Source organism: Apis cerana, linkage group LG10, assembly GCF_029169275.1.
Source record: "Apis cerana isolate GH-2021 linkage group LG10, AcerK_1.0, whole genome shotgun sequence".
Lineage (NCBI taxonomy): Eukaryota > Metazoa > Arthropoda > Insecta > Hymenoptera > Apidae > Apis > Apis cerana.
Window position 1 is genome coordinate 12,285,010 of NC_083861.1, and position 18,910 is coordinate 12,303,919.

The window sequence follows — 18,910 nt, forward strand, 5'->3', positions numbered from 1 at the left end:
ATAAATAGATCATCGTGCATTTACGCTGCCACTCGTGACAGGAATTATGAATAAATTTCGAAATAACCTGTTATTAACATCTATTAATCATCGGCTTCCGTGACGTTGACGTCGTTTCTACCAACATAATTGCACCACCGATGTATTTAACCGAAAGATAAAGATCGAGAGATATTACGTAACGCGCTTCGTTATTTCTTTATACACCGTTTCGATCCTCCCTCCTTTTACTTTTTACTTCGAGTCGAAAACGTCGAAACGCTTTCGGAAATTCTTTTCGAAACAATCGATCGCGAGTACTTTACACAACGCTACACCGATACGTATTCATACACCTGTCGCTGTAAAACACGCGACGATTTATTCGCGAATGGAATAATATATATATACATTTAATGTGTTTCCGTAAATATAAATTATGATTACAACGCGATATCACGATGCGTGGTTCGTAGTATAAGTTGGGAATTGTCACACGCGTAAAGTTAGCGCGGTAAACTGCGAATAACAAGGGAACTAACCTACCTGGGATAACGGTAAGTCCCGGATCGGAGCTGCGTACACGTTCGCGAGACGAAAACGACTGTATCTAATATCCAATACGATTCGTCCGTTCGACCGACGAAATGATAATATTTTCGAATTTGATAATAATTGCGTGTATAACCGTTTCGAAGAATTTTAGGTAAATAGTTATTTACCTCGTACGATACGTCCGCTCTCTCGTCCCTGTGTGTATTTATTATTGTGTATATTTATAGTCGGGAACGTTGACGTATTACATACGGCCATTAATGGTGAAAATGTCACAAAGAGATTTATCGAACGTTATTTACCATTATTGTTGGATATAGTTGTCGCGGTGGACGGATAGCGTCGATGGTATCGCGAGGAAAAACTCGTGGCTCCATCACTCATTTCGCGCTATGCGTCATACGTGTTACAAAATCCTTCGTAAACATTTATCCTCGTAGCGCGATGGTTTTTCCGATTGGACGTTTCATCGGTTTTCATCGATTAGAAATAAAGAGGAAAGGAAGGAAGGAAGGAAGGAAGGAAGAAAGGAGCGTCGAGAAAGCAAGCATTTGATGATCGAGAGGAAGAAGGAGATGGAAAAAAGGAGAAAGAGAGCGGTGATTGAGAAGAATTAAGAAGGAAGGGGAAAGGGTGAAGGAAGAATGAGGAGGAGGAAAGGCGGTGGAAAAAGTGGCGGACGGAAGCAGAGGTTCGGCGATAAATTAATGGTCGGTCGTCATTGCGCTCGTACACGTTGTACAGGCATGCGGACACATCGTAACGCATCATTTGTCTTCTCATTATAAATGTGAGCCACCGCTCTACCGCACCGGTGACAGTCGGCCGAAATAAATTGCCACGCGTTACGTTTGTACTTTCGTTTTATATTTAAAACGACTACACCGGGGAAGGCTCGTGCGGTCCCACCGCCTCCAGACAAATTGCCCATTTGCATAATGCCGTTATTTATTAATGATCGCGATACAGGTACTTCCGATGCTACATAAATACCCACCTGCGGCGTCGGCCAATCGACACAACCTTCTAATTCGACGTCCGTTCGCCGTTCCCCGCTCGACAAATTTATATTACCGATTCGTTCCTCCTATTATTTCCACCTTTGAAATCCTCCTCTTTCTTTCCAATTTACGATTCCTTCCTCGGTTTCGCTCTACCACCGATTAATAAACAACAATATTCGCGAGGATGAGAAGAAGATTCCAAGTATACACTTTGTACCACGACGCGTAATCGAAAGAAGCAAAGTTTTGCTTGCCAATAGAACGCAACGATTTCGTCGCACGATTAACTACGTATGCACAATAATTTGCAAGTCATTTATAACGCCTCGAGCTATTTTCTACATAAAACGGATCGATTAATGGAATAACATCGAACAAATATTTCGGAAAATAACTCCGTCGTTGATATGTTCGAGTGAAAAAAAAAAAAATAAAAAGAAGAAGAAGAAAAAAAATTATCAGATATCGCGATAACACTTTTCATACGACACCTCGTGTTTTGAAATTCTATGGAAAGAGAAAAACGTGAGACGTAACGTAACGTAAGTTTTTTTTCTTTTACAAAAGCCACGAATTTTTCTTCGTTCCTCATCGAGACGAGGATTTATGTCGACGAGTTTTACGTACAACGGGTTTTCGTACGAATATCGTAGCCTGTGTCAGCTTCCTGGTTACGCGAATTTTATATATATATATATATATCGATAACAGAACGAGCATTTATCTGGACACGTGGAAAAAGAAGATCGAAGGCATAAACGCGAAAAACCTGTTCATAAATGTAACGCATCGCGTGTCGTTTGATCGGGAAGAGATCGGGCATCGCGTTGGCGATCGTTGGATCGGGCAAGAAATATGAAATGGAACGAGTATTTATTGCGACGCGCAAAGAGAGGAAAAGAAAGAGAGAGAGCGTTGCAAAAAAGGTGCACGGGACGCGATGGTTGATATAATGGGTAAACGAAAGGAGAATGGCGAAAAGGAAAAGGCGAAATGTAAAATATCGAGGAAAGATAGAGGGAGCGGGAGTGGAGTGTACGTACGAGTGTCGGAGTTTGCGCGACTTGGTGGCGTAACCAAGATATACGACCGTTTTTCCCCAAAAAAGTGTTAAGGAATTATGCTTCGCGGAGTAAATGAGATGTGTCTGCGCCGGGACATAGATCACGGCCACGCTATCCGTTCTCACCACCGTGGAAATAAATACGATTTTCTCGGCGAAAGAGACTAGGTTTGGAAGGAGACGAAGAGGAAAAGGTGGTGGCAGTTAGAACGGAACAAGTGGATGGCGAGAAGCACGAGTCGGAAGGGGATAGGAAAATGGTCTCCTAGCGGGCCGCATCCCGCACCACATCTTTCTACCCGACACACGAGGGATCCAACGTAGCCATTTCTCTGCCCCGTTATACGCCTCCTATATACGTATCTACTACCCCCCAACACCTACCTACACCCGGCAAATAAATTGATCCATTACTCAACCGAGCAGTCATCTTCCTTCCTTTGCTTCTCTTCACCCGCTCCCTTCCTTTCCTCTCTCCGCCGTCGCCACCGCCGCCGCCACCGTCGTCGCCGCCACTACCGCCATCACACCCATCGCCGCCACCGCCACCGCCACCACCACCACCACCTTTTTCCTTCGCGCTTTTCCGGGAATGCTGCCAGAGATTCGGTAAAGCCCCTTTCACGCCCTGTTGCAGGGACGATGATACGCCGCGATTTACTCGCCCGAGTCCGTCTCTTCTCACCCACGGAAACCGGGAAATTGATGCCACTTCCAAAGGATTCACCGCCGTCTTATGCCAATTTATTCCGCCTTCGTATCATCTCGATTTCACCTATATTCGAATTAATCTTTCCTCCGAACGGAACCTGATTTCCGACCGTTGCTTCCTTTTTCTTAAAAGGGGAGAGGAACGTCGCAAATATCTCTCTCTCTCTTTCTTAAAATTGTAATCAGAAAAAGTTACATCATCTCTTTTGCTCTTGTAATATTATTCGTAACGACCGCGTCAAACGAGAGAGTGGCGATAATATTATCGGGAATAACGAGATCTCATATCGGTGTGGACGGGTAATGGGTACACGGCGAGACGAGAAAGTGGATGGATGGTAAACGCGATGGATTCGCGGAAAATGAATGTCGAATTTTGTTGATTCGAGTTACGAAGAGGGTAAGGACAGAGGGTATGGATCGGAACGAATATATACGTCGATGTCCTCGACCATCGGCCACGTTTCGTTATCTGGATTTAGTTTTCTGTTGCTCGCAATCAACATCCGGATCATGTTTTAACGACTATTTCGCGTGTGTAAATTGGTATAATTCAGTTTCGCTACATGATTTTCCTTGTGCTGAAATGACTTACCGCTTTCATTGTTACATACGTCCATCCGCGTTGGTTAATTAAACAAGAGATTAATTAACGCGCCTCGAATTTCCTGTTTTATACAATTGCTAATTTGTAAAATATCAAACCGCGACTCGTTATCTCGGTTCCACCACAGAGATGCTTTCAAGCTTCGTTGCTCGAAATAAAGTATCAAACTTTTTAACTCCGGGGTATCATACCTGATACCTTTTAAATATACTTCGCCGTTTACCGATGATTTACGGATTCTCGTATATTTTAATCTTAATTATCGTTTCGCACAATTTGAACACATTGAGCGTAATTCTCTCGATATTTCTTATTCCTCGTGTTCGCGAAAAAAGGGAGAGAAAAAAACAAGCATAAACATCTACGCGTCGATTTACATATTTAAACGTCGAATAAATTTAAATAATCGGCCTCTTTGGAAAACCAATTATCGATATTTTTTTTTTATTTTTTTTTATTTTTATTTTTCGCGTTAATATTACGATCTCACGTTATTTATTGTATACGTATATATATACGTATATATCTACGGATTGGAATAATTTAACAGGGAATAGAAAGCAAATGGATGGAATAATAATTTTTTCCTCGATTCGTGTGTAAAATTATTATCTTTTTTTCTCCTCTCTCTCTTTCCCTCTCTCCCTCTTTCTCTATTCTTTTTTATCGACCACTATCGAACGATTAAACCTGTAGTTGTTTGCATATCCGGTTTATGTTTCAATCTGGTTCCATCAATATGAATAAACACCGGCATGTGAGGTAGCTCGGCGCTGCATTAATATGTATTGGCAATAAATCGATATCGATAATTAAAATCTGTGCCTGCCATAAGGCCTTTGGACGTGAGCGCGTTTATATAAAAGTTCAATTTGTTATATGTAACTGTGCGAGATGACTATAAATATTGCGTTACCCTTTTTAACCGGGGCTCGTAAATCCCCGTGATTTATATCCCGACTGTCTGTAAGCGTGTGAAGGGGTCGAGGTTTTACGTATCGTTGCACGCGTCCCACGATTTTCATATTTCTTCCCGCTAGAGACAAAAGCCAGTTTCGTTTTCCGTTTAATTTACGCGATCGATGATAACGCGAACGTCAACGTGCATTTACCACCGCGATAAATACCGCGAGAAACGCGATCATCACCGTCCAATTAATTCCCTCCTCCTCCTATACGCGCCTCCTGTATACGTACGTGTATAATTCCAAGATCGAAAATGGATTCGCGCCGGCCGAGTTTAAATCGTCGATTTGTCACGATATGCGAATCGAAACTTTTCAATTTCCCCCTCCCCCCTCTCTCTCATACGTACGTATATATATATATCGGATAATTAAGGCGGCGCAGGTAAAGCAGGAGCAGGAGAATCGTCGGCGGAATGAATATTTCGCAGGACGTCGCGGGTGGATATGGTTGGATATTGGGTGGGGCACGAGGCGAAAAAATATTTTCGCAGGCAGATGCGTTGTAACGGGGCCAACGAGTTTGAACATCAGTCACGAAAAAGAGAGATTAAAAAAAAGAGGTAGGAGAGAAGGCGAAAAAAGTCCGGGAGATGGGTTGTCCGAATGAGTGGGTTGAGCGAGTGAATGACAGATAGACAGCAACCAGACAGGAGACTGACAGTACGGCGGCGGGCTGACAGCTTGCCACTCTGCCGGCCGTTCGCAACATCCAGTATTACCGACTACCGTACGTGTTGATCCTTGTCCCATTCATCGACAAAAAGCGAACCAACCCCCGATTTCGTTCCATCTCCCTCTCCCTCTCCCTTTCTCTCTCTCTCTCTCCACTCCCAGGATCGATGATCATTTTTCAGGGAACAACCGTCACCACCGGCTCGCTCCGGTTTTATATATTAATAATATCTACCGCTCTCCGACCATCTCTCTCTTTCTCTCCCTTCGTCCATCCCATTTTCCAATTCGTTTCCATTCTATTTTCACGTGTTCGTTATTTACGAGTATTCCTTTGTTTCCGTCAACGAGGATACGATCGAAGCAAAGTGGTTTCGTTTCGTTTCCTTCGGATTGAATCGAAACGAAAGAAAGGAAATATACGCGGGAGACAAAAGTCGGTATTAAAAGATATTAATCTGGATCCTCGAGCTCGCATAAAATGAATTACCGGATTCGTTAGGGAGGCGTTATCGTTATTCGGAATAGGAGCGGCAGTTCCAGGAAAGTACGAATTACTGTCAAAAGTAAACCAAAGTAGGGTATACTTATGACTACAAATTAAGTATAATTCCGACGGTCGTAATAACGTAACAACGGGCCGCTATACATAATTATTCGGCGTAATCGGCAACAGCCTGGAGCGGTGTACTTTAACTACCTTTTAAAATTGCGCTTAAATTACAGTCATACGATATTTGAGGAATATCATTCACGTGCACGGCGCTAAATATATTTTCACGTACGAGAAGGTGTTTGAGATATCGTTGAAAACACCACGTGTGCGCGTTGCGTTCGAAATAAATTAAATAAATCGCTGTAAAAAAATTCGCTGTATTTTCATCGTATGTTCGCTCCGTATTTACACCCATTCACGTCCTTATCCTTAGATAATCCATCTATTTATCTTCTTTTTAACCAAACTGTACGAATAAATAAATCTTTCCGAGATAGATATCTACCGTCGAGAGGAAGAGAGAGAGAGAGAGAGAGAAGAATCGAGCGAAGAAAGAAAAAGGAGGAAAAAGTTGTTGGACGAATTCACGACGGAAGTTCTCGCGATGATGCGAGCGAGAATAATTAATCAACGTTCGCTAGAAACTCGTATAATTATGTTGGGGGCAAAACGTCGCACCGATTTAATCGGTTACTCGCGATCACGCTTGTTAGAGTTACGAGGAAACGGAAGTACAAAAAACTCGCAAATTATGGAGATAAACATGCAGCCCGTACGAAAAAGATCGTTATCTTCTTTTCCACTCGCGTCTTGGTTTTCGTTAAAAGTTGATTTATACTTTCTTTCGAATATGAGATGCGAGATTACCATTAGATATCGTAATTATTGCTGAATTATTTTCCGCTTTACGTATCAATTATAATAATACGATATTTATTCTTTCGATTAAATATTTACGCGAATTTGAAATTTAACGCGCTCGTTAAAAAATAGAAAAAAAAAAGAATAATAATAATAATAACAACAACGTTTGTTTAACGTTAATTAATTAAGAGAAAGAAAAAAAAAAAAAAAGAAACGTTTAATTTTCGAGGTCACGCGAGTTTCGTTACGGCTACAAATCATTCGTTGTTCGTTATTCGTTATATTATTGCTCTACGTTTTAACGAACGCGCGATCGCGTAATATGTTCCCCGAAATATTCTCCTTTTCTCCTTTCTTTCGTTCCCATTTTCTCTCCAAGTTGGATTTAAAAAATTTAAAACGCACGAACGATACGACGGAGCGGAGAGGAAGAAGATTTTCGCGAGACTTATTACTTCGCGCAAACTGAACGGCGATGACGTTATAATTGGAATGGAAAGAAAGAAGCGGATCGACGACGACGACGGCGACGACGACGAGTCGAAGCGGAGTCGAAAAGCGGAGGAAACGAGAATGGAAAGGAAACGGGAAAATAAACGCAGGAGCTTAGAAGAGGAGGAGAAGGAGGAGGCGGCGAAGGAGAGGCGAAGCGGGCGCCGCGCGTCTCCCCCTTTTCCTCGCCGTGGCGTGCACACGTCTCTTCTCTTCTCTTCTCTTCTCTCCTCTGCTCGCTAGGCAGGTGAGCAGCTCTCCGTGTTCGTGGTGCGGGTTACCATTATGTCTACAACCTTGAATTAAAATGCCGTATAATGACACAGCTAGGCAGCCTGTATAATTTATGTCCATAAAAATAAAATCATAATTACAGAGGCGCGGACTGCGAAAAGACGGTAATAATATGGCTGGCCGGTGTGCTCGTTGCGTGCTCAGCGCGTGTATATCGCGTTCGTTCGTGGTTGATGCTTCTCGCTCTCGTTATTGTTACCGTTCCCGTTATTCCGCTCCATGTCGCATACCGGCAATGCGTTTTCGCGTTGCGTTACATACAGATGCGATAACAGAATCGATCGGGGAAAAAATGGGATGGATGGGTCGTTACGCGTGTCGCGATATCTGCGAACTCGTGAGAAAGATAAGAAAGAAAAGGGGGGAAAAAACGGGCAAGAGGGGAGGGGGATAAGAAGAAGAGAAAGATGGACTGGACAAAGATGTTGAATACACACACACACATATATCGACGACTGGAGGAGAGGAAAATTAATAAACGCGGGGGAAAAATTAATGGCGGCGAAAACTCCGGTTCGACGACATTAATCTTACGTGGCAAAGTGGGAAGGACGGTTGGGCTTTTCCAACGACGCGGCCAGAAAGAAATCGTTTCAGCTCCGTTTCTCACCGTCCGTTCGTAGCGCGAATCGTCATGAGACTCTGAAACGCGAACGGAAAGGCGATGCGAGATCGCGTTGATGAATGCCCCCATTACACGAACACCGCTAGTTACTCCTCGGAGATAAACCGCCTTCATTACTCACTTTCTGGCGTGACCTTATTCCCCCCTACGGCCTCGCGCGCACTCTCTCTCTCTCTCTCTCTCTCCCTTCCCTTCCCTTCTCTCCCCTCCCTCCCTCCCTCCCTCCCCTCTACTCACCTCTTCGCCTTCTTTCCAACCTAGCTCTCCATCCTTCCCTCTCTTGCGGCTATTAAGTTAACGCGAATTAATAACACAGGCTTTTTCTAGTCAACAGCCGCTTTCTTGCACCGATATACAGGTATTTTAGCGGATAATAAATTTTCACCTCGGAGAATATATATAATCCCCGCGATGCGAAAGCGCACGCATCAAGGGGTGGCACACTACTCTTAACAGATTGGATCGTTTGTCTTCGGAGCCGAACAACTGCGTTACGTTAGATACGTATATTAATGCGACGATGCAATTATCAGTGGTAGGTAGACACGACCTACTTTGTTTTTTAGCTTCGTTACACGGCTACGCGATCATTTTTCACTTCTGATTTACGGCTTGATTATCGAGAAACGGAAAGTTTATCGGTATTCGTTAACGAGAGAGGTAAGCGCACGCCGATAAATTTCCAAACGATCGCCGAACAGCAACCGCGCGACTTTCTTGCAGGATCGAAACTACCGCCGAGTATTCTATCCTAAATTCTGTTCTTCTGTCGTGTGACTAAATCTTTTTCTTTTTGAAAACGCACGAGCGAATTCTTCTCGCCATAACAGTGGTAATAATAACAACGTGCTCTTTTCTCTTCACGACCGATCGTCTTACGAACGAAATTGTACCAAGTTTACGAAATTTATTCGTTTCGTTCGCATTCTAAATTCCCGCGCATTTGTCAATAACGTTCAAATAAATATCGGGCAATTACGCTTAATGGGTCACGATACGAGTTTAATGAAACCAGTACACGCTTAATTGGATATTAAATTAACGACCACGACGTGTGAATCAAACAAAACACTGTAAATCCGGTTAAGAGAGAAATGATAATTTATGTTTCGCTAGACGGTAGTGTATTTTGCGATAAATTAATATATATATATATATATGTATTTTTTTTTAATACCTCATCAATGCGTGCACTTTGAGATAATTCAAAGTATAATTCAACGCGTAGATGTATTTACGGCGAACTTTTTCTTTTCGCGTTCGAAAAAGAAAGAAGACAGGAAGGGAAGAAATTGGAATTTATCGATACATCTCGTATAAACAAGAGTACCGATATAATTATACGATATAATTACAAGGTTCGCGAAGAAAAATTGTATCCATTTCTTCTCATCGTTTTATTTTAGATCGATACGTATTAATTACATCGTTTAGCATTTAACGTTTTCGATAGCTGTTCGCAAAGATCGTTTGCGCCTTTTCCCTTATGAATATTTATTTCCATGAATTTTCATAATTATCGTTGGCGATAATTTAATAACAACGGCCAATTAATTACGATCAGGCCGCAGCAATATAATCGGATAGAACGGCGATCAAGATCTATCCACGAGGCATAAAATATATATATATATATATTTTGGAGAAACCGATGAAAACCTTGCTTAATATCCTTGTCCCGTTACGAAGAGAAAGGGAGAGATTTGGACCGCGTTCGTCGAATCGCGATAACGAAGATAAAATCGCGGGTAACGCGCGTGCGCGTCGCGTCTACGGAATATGCAAGAATATTTAACGCGGGGTAGGGTAGGGAATGGGATGCCCGCAGAAAGAATATTTAACACGGTGCGGCGTGGCGCGACGTCGCGCATACCCGTCCATCTTCATACGTCGTAGGTTACACGGTTACATTAGTAGGAATGTCACGATAACGAACGCCGGTACACCGTCAGCGGAGACGTCTTCCTGTTTCTGGGGGAGTGGAGCGGCGCGGCGCTGCGTGGCGCGAATCCTCGAGGCATGTCGGCCTCCTTTCGCCCTACGCCACTGCCTATATCCGATATTCCAGCCACGACCGCGAAAAACAAAACACACAGGGGAATACGTTTCCCGCATATGCGTCTCGCGTGTACTCGCTGGATTCATTTTGGCCGGGACATTCCGCTGTCACCGCGGCGTTATCGAGCATCGGCGAGCGGTGAAACGTTTCGCCCGAGCGCCGATAAATCCGCAATTTACAGGAAATGCGAGCGACCCGCACCTATCGACCTTTTACTTTTTTTCCTTCTTCTCTCCTTTCGTCCAATAATCGAACCATTACTCTCTATCCTCGAACCTTTTCGACCAAACGCTTTCGTTCTCGATCAACTTCCGATCGACGTACATATCCACCTTTCCCGACGTGGCTCTCGTCTAAAATATATAAAAAATATTTCAATACAACGGGCATGCAGCAATCGAGGAGAAAAGACGGTAACGAAATATACGCGAGTTCGACGCCAATGCGAATGGCGGAGAGAGAGAGAGAGAGAGCGAGCGAGGACGGGAGTAGTCGGTATTCGAAATGGAATAAACTAACCGTCGTTTTCCTGACGACAGGCGATACGTCACTGTGACCAATTCACAATAGAGCATTACACCCCGAGACCGGGACGACAATAGTTATCTCCGGGATGTACGAACGTGTAGGTGGTTATTATTCGCACGCGCACACGTGTCACCGGGGACGGCGACAAGTAGCGGCATTGGCGCTGCTTGAAACGCGAGTTTCGAGTAGCCGTTGCGGAAGCACCTCGACACACCAAGCTTCGCTCAATTACCGTCCCACTTAATGCACTCGCGCGGTGATTCACCGACCACCCTCGCCCCTCCTCGTCTTCCGCTCCGTACCTCGAAACCGTAATTTTTCATACTCCGCCTTCGCGCTTCTCTTTTACAATCCTTAACCAATTAAACCCGTTGCTAATTACCACGTCGCTCCGATTACTATCATCACCGATATAAAGCGATCCGATTCGATCCGACGAATTTTAACGTCTTTAATATCGTTCGCCCGTTCGCCGGCGAATCAACGAATTTCGGATAATTTCGGATAAACGGATTCTTCGCTTTTCACCCCGATTATTCGTTCGTTCGTCGATGTTTCCCGCCGTCGGTGATCCAATCAACATTTTTTCCAACAATTAGATCCTATCTCGCGATTTCGCCGAGTGCCTCGGCTCTAATTACATCGTGACTCGACTCGATGCTGTGAGATAATGCTGTGGATATTCAAAGTCTATTAACGATTTTTCTAAATTAACACGTCCAACACGCGTTATCTCGTAAAATAGAATCTTACCCGGGTAAGTTACCCGCCGCGACCAACTTATTTACAAATGACACGTTTTAATTTTAGTAATAGAGTGGTGTAGAGCGAAGTTATCTTATCGAGATTGAAAAAAGTTTTTCACGTTGCACGAGTATATATAAATTATAACCAGTTTAATTTCGATCGAAACGCATAAAGGAATCGCGTAATTTGCGTAAAAAAATTGTATAAATTTATCGAGTTCGCGAGTTTATACATAGTTATATATATATATATATACATGTCGGTAGCCGATTGTATGTAAAGAGGAGATAAATTAACGAAGGAAGAGAGAGAGAGAGAGAGAGGAAAGATGCACAAGTCGCATCAGGAAGGTCATAAAAGACTTATCGGCCGATCCGGAGTCGTAATCACTTTCCCGGTAGGGTTGAAAGTGCGCTGTAAAGTTTCGGGGTGGACGGGAAAGTAAATCAAACTAGAATTACCGGCTGCTTAGCATAGTACGGACCCGAGTCTCGTACGGACAAGATGGTAGGGGAGAGGGAGTAGAGCCGACGACGACCGTGGAAGGCAACCAGAAATAATATCGCCATGAATACAAGAGTGAGCGCCATTACACGTAATTGTGATCTATAGGTGTCATATATTACGGCGTCGACGACGTATAAAGGGCGTTCAGGCTTGCACGCGTAAATCCTCGTCGTCCTCTCCCTACCGTCATTTTCCCCTTCGACTCGTACCCCTCGCGCAAAGCCCCTCTCCGTTCTAACCTTCTTCGCCCCACTCCCCGGAATTATCACCCACGCGTACGCGCCGTGTCGCTCCAACTTTTTACCATTTTCATTTTTCCACGTAGGAACGACGACGTCGAGACGACACGAGACGTTTCAACGACCGATATAAGCGATATTTTCCCCCTCCCTCTCCAACCTCGTTCGATATTCTCTCTTTCTCTTTCGTTCGGTACGGAGGGGAAAAAAAGGAAGGAAAAAAATCGATATCGACGCGGAACATAGGCGCAACGTGGCGCGGATAGGAAATGCATAAATCACGGGAATACAATACGCGCGAGAAATCAATCTTCTTTCACGGTTCATAGTTTCTCGTTGGCGTTCCGTGGCGCGAATGTTTTCACGGTTCGAAAGTGGCGCGCGCGCGAGAAGATCGATCGACGCTGGTCAGGCCGATCGGTCGATGGCTCTCCACCTCGTCGGCCCGGGACACCTCTCTTCTGTTCCCTTTCTTCTTCGCGTCGAGGCGAAAGCGATATTACATATCGCGGTGATGTATCGTCTCCCCAACGTTCGGGGTGCGTCACGGTACGTTACACCCGGACCGCTCGCCGCGAATAAAATCATTGTTGGTAAGTGATTAATGATCGCTTTGTAAGGGGCGAACCGAACGCGATTCCCCCGCTCTCGTCGATATCGCGAACTTGGCGACATTTTCGCACCGATTCCTCGCGATCGATTTGCACAACGTTCCGTCGGTAAAGCCGTTCCCAACTACCGATAATTCCTAATTTTTCTCTCCCTTTCCTCTTCCTTCCTTTTTCCGAATATATCGCACTTCTCTTTCGCGTCTCGCGATATACCATTCGTGACAACGCGTGACGCGAACATCGTTCGCGGGATTTCATAACAGTTGTCCGAACGTGTTTACGTTTCGATTTCGATTATCCCTCTTAAACTGTTAAACCGCTGTTACCGGGATCGATTTACAGAACGTACGACGATTCTATCAAGGGAAAGAAACGTTAACGATTGAATCGTAGAAGGTTCGCCTCGATCGTATCTCAGCAACAGCAACTTCAATCTACGCAATTTATCAACACGATACCGACTCACCCCGCGCTTCTTTCAGATTGATGTTACTATAACAACACGTCAGTTATTCATTGTGCGCCCGGCAGTGCATTAATCAAGCCCTCGCTCTGACATCAAATACAAATGATATTTTATAGCGTCATAAATCTTCGGTGGCTGTCACCGTTCGTGGGCGTTTGCTACGAACACGTCTCTTGGGACGTCCCCTACTCGCTCAATCTCTCTCCCTCCCTCCCTCCCTCTCTCTCTCTTTCTCTCTCTGACTCCTCCTTCTCCCCCCGTATCCTGCTTTGTCCTGTCGAGTCATAGTATGACTTCTCGCTTGTCGTGCCACTTCGATTTAGCCTAATCATTTCTCTTCCCAATTTCCTTCCACGCTATCGATTCGATGCCTTACTGCTCGTTTCATTATTCCAAAACCATTTGTCCTTTTCCGCTCTACGAGTACGCGAGTAGAGCGAGCGAGTAAATGCTCGTTTCGATCTTTTGTTCGACGATTTGTACTCCATTAACCGATAAACCGACAATTATCGATCCTTTTTGTCGATAAAGTAGTGAAAGTAGTTATAAAAAGGAATTATTCGCACGAAAGAATGGTATTGGCATTTTTTTTCTTCCTCGTTTTCGATCTTTCTCCACGGAGGAATCTTTTCGTAAATATACCTTCGTCGATAGATAGATAGATAGATAGACGCGTTAAACTCGAGAAAACGAATCACGCGCATTCGCGACGATCGTGAGTATTATTATTATTATTATTATTATTCGGGAAAGAGGCTCTTTTCTCCGCTCGTGTCGCCATCTCGTAGCGCGCTCGAGAAAGTTTCTACTTGCTACCTTGCTTTGGTCGGTAAACGAACACGCGAAAATCGAACAATTTTTGAAACGCGATGAATTAAATTATAAACGGCGAATAATATCTTGTTTTGACGATAGATGATAAGCTTGAATCGCAGTAGCGAGAACGAATCGGGAAAACAACGACCGACGCGCTCCTTGTACCGTCGCTGTCGTGATCATAGGATACGTCTCATAGGATAGCTTATAACGTGCGAACGTTAATTTCACGTTATACCGTGTAATCAACACTCGTACGCGAGTATCAATTGCGATTAATTACCGTGATAGCGTATCCAAGGCACGGAAACGCGTTACACTCGCACCTCGCAGGTGTTCCCACCGTACATTTGCTCCACGAGGTCTTCTGTTCGTGTTATTTCCCTCGGTCGAAATGATGGTAATTTTCGGAAAAAATTACGGTACCGCTAAAACGGCAAGCAACGATATAAGCTACGAGTTGGAAACGGTATATAAGCAAACAAGCGAACGTGCAATTGGACAAGCAGCTGGTTCGGACATCAAATGAAATAGCGGAAGCGAGGGAAGGAAGATCGTTGGCGATGCGCTCGTGGCCGAGGAACGGAGAGAGATAAGGTGCCTCGGGCCGTGTCTGTCATGTCAGCCGACGTAATAAGTTTGAAATCCGCATCAAGCGATTAATAATGCTCGAGCGATTCGCAAAAAGGTGGTGGTGGTGGTGGTGGTGGTGGTGATGGTGGTGGTGGCGATGGTGGCGGTAGTGATGGTAGTGGTGGTAGTGGTGGTGCATCGTCGGTAAGAGAGAAGTTGTTGAGCTAGCCTCGGGCTCCCGCGGTGGCGGCGGCCATGTTTGCTGTCAGTAACAACTCTCCTCCCGCATTACTCCCTCTTACTACCGCTCGTTTATACCATCTTTTGCAAATAATAATCGCACCCCGTTCTCTCTCTTTTCTCGCATCGTCGCGCGCTTCCTCGTCTATCGCCTATCCGCCTTCTCGATCGTTCCACCGATCCTTCGAAATTCATTTCGTCGCCATTTCCCAACCCATTTCGTTGCACGTGTGTGCGCGATACACGCGTACGATACCGAGCGTCATCAAACTGACGATAATAAGATTAGAAAGTAAAATGTTTTTCGTTACGTAACGCGTGGATAAAAGGTAATGCTTTTCGAGATACACGTATAATAACGACTGCGATCGGTGTACCGAAACGAGCATTACGTAATAAACTCGAAAGTGCCAATGATACACGGCTATAATTTATTACGAGTTGAAAGTAATAACGGCGCGAGTGTATTTCCTTCCAAGTAATTTTCAACTTTGTAATACACGTGTACCGTACACGCGCATACGTAATTACCACACGCACTATTGCGATTAAAAACAATATTCTATCGAAGATTTTTTCTTTTCTTTTTCTTGATATCGCGCGTTTAACGAATATATATGTGTATATCATTTCGCTCGAACAAAATTAATAAAACGGACAAAGATTTAAGATGGAGATTCTGGTGAAAATCTCCGAGATCTCTCGAGATTGAATCACGCGCGTATATAATTTTCAAGCGTGATCGTTGATCGTTTCGTTGATCGTTTATGAAGCGTAACCGTTGGAAACGCTAGGCTCGGCTCAATAGGAATAACCATTTGTTTTATCGAATAACACTGTCACAACGTTTCAACGAGTCCTAACGAAATATAAATCAAGTAAGTGACTTTAACGAACGAATGTACGAAAGCCGCGACCACGTGACTCCCATTCAAGTTAAACGTTTGCCGATAATGACGAAGATACGGTTAGAAGATTTATTAGTAGTCAGCCGTGTATACCGTGTTTACGTGTGTAGGAAGGAAACGAAAGCTCGTTAGTCAGGTTTGAGTTAGGTAGTCGATATGGATGTCAAGCGCGATTCGTTTCGTTGGCTAATTATAAAGGCCGAAGGCCTCGAGGCTCGAAGCGGCGTCGTTTCAACTTCCGAACCGGGCCGTAGACCTCCGCGCAGATTTTATAAATTATTCAGTTCGACCATGTCGGGATGACGGCACAATGTGGTGCAAAAAATTAAATTTGCCGGATAGTTGCTGTCGTTGGCCAACGTTATCGTTATTAATGTTTCGCATTAATTATCGACGAAAAAGATGGCGCTAAAGATCGGCAAAAAGATGTTTCGTTCGACCGGATAGAATGGATCGTGTAATCGGCCACGATCGATCTCTTTCGCCATTTTTTCGCCTCCTCCCCTCAACGGCTGCACTCTCTTTCCTTTTTAATATTCCTTCCAATTTTCTTTCCTTTCACTCGCACCGTCAAAAAAATCAATCATCCTTTCCTCGCTCTCTGCAATTCGAACAAAGTTACGCGGATCGATCTACGAATATACGTCGATACCTAATAAGTATCGACATACCGGTAGAGAGGCATGGGAACAAAAAAAAAAAAGAAGAAAAGAAGCATTTATAAATCGTTTGTACGATCGAACGATAATGGAGAGAAAAAAAAAAAAGATGGGGATCTCGATTCGATCGAGAGGGAAAAGTAATTTTCGAAATCTGTAATTAGAATAATAAAGGACTCGGTATGCAAATCAAGTCCGTCGTATAACAAATTTTCACGTGATAAAGTTTGCTGGCTGGGTTAGTAGGGCTCCGACTCACTCTCGGAATACTACGTATAGTGACAAGGTAGCAGATAGCTATCGTAATTTATACTCGACCCGCGTGTTCAGCATTTCCAATCTAAATGAATGAACAGCGATAGATAAGGAGGAGCTAATAAACGGTGCTACGTTAAATCTTTTCGGAACGTATTACACCTCGCGTACCAAATCGATATTCTAGTTTCGAGAGTACGTTGTCTCGTCCCGTTTCGTCACGTTTCACGCTTCTTCGTTACGAATTCGTGACAAAAGTCGAAAATGAAATTGAAATATTTCATTACGAATATTTGGACAGCACGTATTCGAATGAAAGATTGGCGCTCGATGGAGGATGAAATTAGAGAGGGAAATCGATCGATCGATAAACGAATGCGTGTACTAAGATAACAAACGATGAAATTGTTTATCGACGGTATTTGTCGAAAAATCGTTGGCCGTACGAGAGAATTGAATTAAATTTCAGCGCGAGCTGTCCAGAGATATTGTTTCGCCGATGACCGATGAACGAGATCTGAAAGGAAACTGGGAGTTGACACGCGAAATATAACCTGGTTATCGATAGTCGCTCCCGGGATTAGCAGGATTCCGAACGGGCATCTGAGTAGTATGGATGGTGACTAGGCCAGAGATAGCGATCGTAATTTATATCGAGGCAGCGTGTTCCACGTTTCCAATCGAAACGAACGAGGCGAACAGCCGGAGATAAGTTGGCGCTAATAAATGACGGAAACTGTCTCCTCGAGTACTTCCCCGTAAATATAAGTAAACAACTGGCTTCGGATTTATAAGTTGTAGCATTTCTTTTTTACCAACCAACGTCGCTACCGACAACATCGGCGACTAGTGTCGTTGCTCTTTCCTTTTCGTTTCGGAGATGCAACGTTTCATCACGCGCTATTTCATTTTACGCCATGTGTCGTTAAAGCAACCGCGTCGTAATAAGACCTAATATTTTACGACGTTCCTTTTTCTCTATCCCTCTCTATCTATCCATTCGATCGTTCCTACGCGAATAGGTGGCATAATTTATCGATATTTTCGATATATAACAGCGGTATATTTCATCAGGCGTACGCGATTAGTACGTATCGTTAGAATTTAGAACGGTAGAGACGGTGAACGGCGAGATGTACCTCGATTAACACATTGATGCGAGGACGTAACACGAGCGTGGAGTCGATTAACGAGCCGACGGCCCGGTGAAAACTTCATAAGCGTTGTTTCCTTTTCCTACGAACAGAATGGAATGAAGTACAGGCCTGTAATTTATCCGACATTATTGCGATCTGCCGGTCTCACAACTCGGCACACACTCGGTAAACATATGGTAATCAGCCGATTTGACTCATCAAGGCTCAGCTTTGTAAATGGCACGGATGTCCTCGGTAATTTATGCGATGCACAACCGTGTAAGTGCAACCGATGAACAAGCGAGCGCTCACCTCGATGCGCAATCGTTAAATTCAATGCAAACGCATTACGCTCGTAGTTGCAGAAATCGTCGAGAGGGGAAGAAAAAAACCAATCGGCTTGAGAGAGAGAGAGAGAGAGAGAGGATAAAAGCAAGAGCGGAAACAGCGAAACGATAAAACGCGACTTTCACGCGTTGAACGATCACCTTAGCCCGAGCGTGGAGAAGACTTGCGAGTAACGAAACGTTCGATACGATTTGATTGATTGCCAGTTATAAATATTCGCCGTTGCGTATCCGAGACTTTAAACGAAAAAAATATCTGCAGGCAGTGCGAATTTCACGAAACTTTCACCGATAAATTTTCTCCTTAACTTCGTACGATCAAAGCTAACGCTTTTTGAGACATCAAGAGTACTTCCAATCTATACATCTCCTTTTCTTTTAGTTTTTTCAACGATTTGCCAGAAAATATAATCGAAAGGAATTTACCGTTCATCAATATTTATCACTTTTATTATCAATTTTTCACTTTTCTAAAATTTAATCTTCGAA

General features: G+C 43.9%; 1 protein-coding gene and 2 long non-coding RNA genes across 6 annotated transcripts in view; 1 reads left to right on the forward strand and 2 right to left on the reverse strand.

The window, feature by feature from the left end:
* Positions 1-1,971, reverse strand: part of LOC108002219 (uncharacterized) — a 61,637-nt gene extending 59,666 nt beyond the window's left edge. For all 4 annotated transcript variants that reach the window (XR_009831494.1, XR_009831491.1, XR_009831493.1 and 1 more), the window contains exon 1: positions 68-1,971. This is a non-coding gene — a long non-coding RNA (uncharacterized LOC108002219). The remainder of the gene's footprint in view (positions 1-67) is intronic.
* Positions 1-18,910, forward strand: part of LOC107993988 (neurotrimin-like) — a 171,424-nt gene that overhangs the window by 54,554 nt on the left and 97,960 nt on the right. The gene's annotated exons all lie outside the window — the stretch shown is intronic.
* Positions 9,713-11,145, reverse strand: LOC133666809 (uncharacterized). The gene is made up of 2 exons (XR_009831496.1): positions 10,909-11,145; positions 9,713-10,742 (listed from the first exon to the last, which is right to left on the reverse strand). It is a non-coding gene; the product is annotated as an uncharacterized LOC133666809 (long non-coding RNA).